This window comes from Cebus imitator, unplaced genomic scaffold (genome assembly GCF_001604975.1).
Source record: "Cebus imitator isolate Cc_AM_T3 unplaced genomic scaffold, Cebus_imitator-1.0 Scaffold76, whole genome shotgun sequence".
Classification (NCBI taxonomy): domain Eukaryota; kingdom Metazoa; phylum Chordata; class Mammalia; order Primates; family Cebidae; genus Cebus; species Cebus imitator.
This window is the reverse complement of record NW_016107391.1, coordinates 9235807-9240362: the sequence shown is the minus strand read 5'-3', so window position 1 is coordinate 9240362 and position 4556 is coordinate 9235807.

Sequence of the window (4556 nt, the reverse complement as noted above, 5' to 3'; positions counted from 1 at the left end):
TTTTTGAGATAGAATCTTGCTCTGTTGCCCAAGCTGGAGTGCAGTAGGGCAAGCTCAGTTCACTGCAACCTCTGCCTCTCAGGTTCAAGAGATGCTTCTGCTTCAGCTTCCCGAATAGCTGGGACTACAGGCACGTGCTACCCCACCTGGCTAATTTTTTGTATATTTAGTAGAAATGGGGTTTCACTATGTTAGCCAGGATGGTCTCAATCTCCTGACCTCGTGATCTGCCCACCTTGGCCTCCCAAAATGATGGGATTACAGGCATGAGCCACTGCACCTGGCCTATTGTTATGTTTTTAGAGATGCTGGAAACAGATGCTCAGTGGCACAAAGAAAAATCAGCACCGAGACAAAGAATCTCTTAGCAAGGCAATCTTTACTTTCTATAGAAAGGGTGCTCCTGTTAGCTATCTTGCCAGGATAGTACAACAAACAAAGGAAAAACAGGCATATTTATCCTTTATGAATTTGGGGTCATTCTTACTGCTGTGTCTTATCTCTGTTGGTTGGAGACAGACTTCACAATCTAAACTAAAACCTAATTGGCTAACAACTTAAAACTTTTCTAAACAGGTAAAAGCAATGGAGAATAGAAGGAAAAAGGAAGTCCAAATAAGGAAGGCATAGGAAGTTGCTTGCGAAAGGACTTAGAAAAGTAATAACATAAATATCTTGGTTAAAGTACAAGGACATAGAATGTACTATGTGCCTATGAGCATGTCTAACAGCTACACAGAATAGGGCTTAACAAAGAGTCACTGGTAAAAAGCAAGAAGGCTTTGAAGAAAGTCTTTAAAAGAGACTCTTTTTTCTGACATTTATCATTATTATTCTTTACCAAGAAAGGAAACTTTGAAGAGGAGGTTTTCTACTTCCCACAGAGACAAGTTCTCACCCTGCCACCCAGGCTGGAGAGCAGTGGTACATTCACAGCTCACTGCAGCCCAGCGTGGTGGCTCATGCCTGTAATCCCAGCACTCTGAGAAGCCAAGGTGGGCAGATCACCTGAGGTTGGGAGTCAAGACCAGCCTGACCAACATGGAGAAACCCATCTCTACTAAAAATACAAAATTAGCTGGGTGTGGCGGCGCATACCTGTAATCCCAGCACTAAGAAGGTTGAGGCAAGAGAATTGCTCGAACCAGGGAGGCGGAGTTTGTGGTGAGCAGAGATCGTGCCATTGCACTCCAGCCTGGGCAACGAGAGCGAAACTCCATCTCGAAAAAACAAACAGACCATGGCTCACTGCAGCCTTGATCTCCTGAGCTCAAGCCATCCTCTGGCCTCAGCCTCCTGAGTAGCTGGGTTTATAGGCTTGTGCCACCATGCTTGGCTAATTAAAAAATAATAATTTTGGTAGGTGTAGAGACAGGGTCTTGCAGGTTCAAGACCATACAGGCTAGTCTTGAGCACCTGGACTCAAGTGATCCTCCTGCTTCAGCCTCCCGAGTAGCTAGGACTATAAGTGCTGGCCACCAGATCCAGTGAAAGGGCTTTTCATCATTGATGAATCTTCAAAGTATACTTTAATCCCTGACATTTTTTTTCTTTTCCTTTTTTCTTTTTAATTTTTTTTTTTAATAGAGCCAGGGTTTCATCGTGTTGGCCAGGCTGGTCTCGAACTCCTGCCTCAAGCAATCTACCTGCCTCAGCCTCCCAAAGTGCTGGGATTACAGGCATGAGCCACTGCACCCGGCCTAATCCCTGGCATTTGATGTGAAAATATCTACTGCACCTGCATCATGAATTTTATATGTGGTAGACTGATTCATTAGTCAGGGCTCCTCAAATTACAAGTGACAGAACTAAAAGTAATCCTTGCCAAAAAAAAAAGTGTATTTAAAGGATGGGAAGGCCAGGTGAGGTGGCTCACACCTGTAATCCCAGCACTTTGGGAGGCCGAGGCAGTTGGATCATGAGGTCAGGAAATCAAGACCATTCTGGCTAACATGGTGAAACCCCATCTCTACTAAAATACAGAAAACTAGTGAGGCGTGGGGGCATGAGCCTGTAGTCCCAGGTACTTGGGAGACTGAGGCAGGAGAATTGCTTGAACACAGAATGTGGAGGTTGCCGTGAGCCGAAATCTTGCCATTGCACTCCAGCCTGGCAACAGAGTGATACTCTGTCTCTAAATGAATGAATGAATGAATGAATGAATGAATGAATGGAAGATACTGAGAGATTGCAGAGCAGGAGGACTAAGCACCTTGGCCTAGAACCAAGGATGTGATGCCTTTTGGCAAGACAAACTAGCGACTGCTTCCCTGCAAGTAGTGGTCTCTTTCCTTCAGACCTCTCTGGCCAAAAATATGGCCACTAAAACCTTGGGAACACATTTTTATGATTCTACAGACTGTCAAAGACAAAACCCAAGCAAATAAGAAAATTGATTTTATTCAGGCTGTTGTGATAGGGAAAGCATCTTAGATCTGAAGGTCAGACTCTTGACAGGGTATTTTTGCCTGACACTTCTAGGAAGGAGTTGATAATTCATAGGTGGGCTGTTTTACAGTTAAAATTGTTTTTGTGATCAAGGTGAGTCTCAGTCAGCTGAACAGGAAATATCTCTATGGCTAGCTAGTTTCAGGGGGACAAACAGTTCCCCCTATAAGACAAAGAATGAAAATTTGGAGAGTCTGTGTCTGGTCTTGCTATAGGTAAATAGGGGTATCATCATTGGTTTTATCTAAGTCCTATCTGGAAGAGTGATTCCTTGCAGTAAGCTGGGACAAAGGGTGCGTGTGTTGGGAGACGGGGGGTAGTTCTTAACCATCTCAGTTTTCCAGAAGTGTAGGACTTACATAAAGTTCAACATTGTGAAAATAGGAGAAAGACTATTCCACCAGCTGAAAGAGACACATCTCTGAAGAGAGTTCCATGTGCTTGGTCACATGCTAATCTGCTTATCCCTGATTCAATCAATGTGGTCTAGTGAGAGCAGTTGCTGTAAATAATTCAGCTTGGATTATGCCCACTGGTATTGTGGCGTAGCAAAGAGAAGGGTACTGGTCAGATCAAGAAAAATCACCACCACAGTGGACAAACTGTCACAATTTAATTCCAATGGAACTAAATTTGTAAACTTTTCCCTATAGCAGAAAAAGAATCAAACTTTTCTTCAAAATCAGAGAAAATTAGATAGTGGCACTATAAAATTTAACATCAGAACAATGATGCTCATAAGTTGCCATGAATCTTTTTCTAGGCCTTTAGACAGTCTGAGGAGTCTCACGTGACATCCCATGTTTCCTTCCTTAGAACAATTGCCTCCACTCTTTCCAATCTTTTTTTTTTGAGACAGAGTCTTGCTCTGTCGCCCAGGCTGGAGTGCAATGGCTTGATCTCAGCTCACTGCAACCTCTGGCTCTTGGGTTCAAGTGATTCTTCTGCCTTGGCCTCTGGAGTAGCTGGGGTTTGCAGGCATATGCCACCCAGACTGGCTAATTTTTGTATTTTTAGTGCTTGGCTAATTTTTGTATTTTTTGTAGAGATGGTCAGGCTGGTCTCAAACTTCTGACAGCATGATCCACCAATCTCGGCTTCCCAAAGTGTTGGGATTACAGGCGTGAGCCACCTTGCCCAACCTCCAATCTTAATTCTATAAAACTGAGACAGCAAATGTTAAGAAGTGTTGGTAATATTTCATGTTACTCTGTTTTTGACAATTCTTTTGGTGGTGCTTCCTAATTTTCCATGCTACCTCAAGGCCCGATTTGGCTTAATGTGGGCTAGAGGTCACAGAAATCCCTGTTCCTACCACCTAAGAGCCTTAAAGCCTCAGGATATCTAAATCAGTAAGGTGAGAAAATAGCCTATTGCAATAAGGTTCCAGGGAAATTGGATTCCTTGGGCTGAAAGAAGCAAATATAGCCTGGAAGTCTTAGAGCTTAAGGAACACAGAAGAGTTTTTAAATCCTCACTTTTCCATTCTAACCAGCGAAAATGCAAACAGGGAAAAAGATCTCAGAACTCTCTTTTTGTGAATAATTGGATTTCCAACCAGTAGTTAATTGTGCTGAATGTAATCACAGCTTATTTAATCCGGCTGCTATTGGTGAAATCTACAAGGTTTCCTTTTTTTAACCCTTAAAATTGTAACTCAGACGTCACCTGGGGGCTTTGCTGAACTTGGAGAACTGGGTAATCTTGGCTCCGATGTATAGGGTCTAGGGTAGTTGAAAGATGACTGTATTTTTAGTGGTTTAATTTCACATAGGCTTCACTGCCTCTGTTCCTGCTCCAGGTCACATCTGGACATTGTGACCGTGTACCGCTAGGCACACTTGACTGAACTAGTTTGACTGATCCAACCTGGGTCAATCAAGGTTACTTACCCGAGAATTTTATGTTAGAACTGATGGTCTTTACTTTTCATTTCTGCCTAGGGCTGGTGCTGAAGCTTGTATATTCAGAGCTGAGGGGCAGCCAGTGTCTGGAGAGAGAGACATCTGCTCTACAGAGAAAGAAGGCTGAGGCAGGTGGATCACTTGAGGTCAGGAGTTCGAGACCAACCTGGCCAAAATGATGAAACCCTATCTCTATTAAAAATA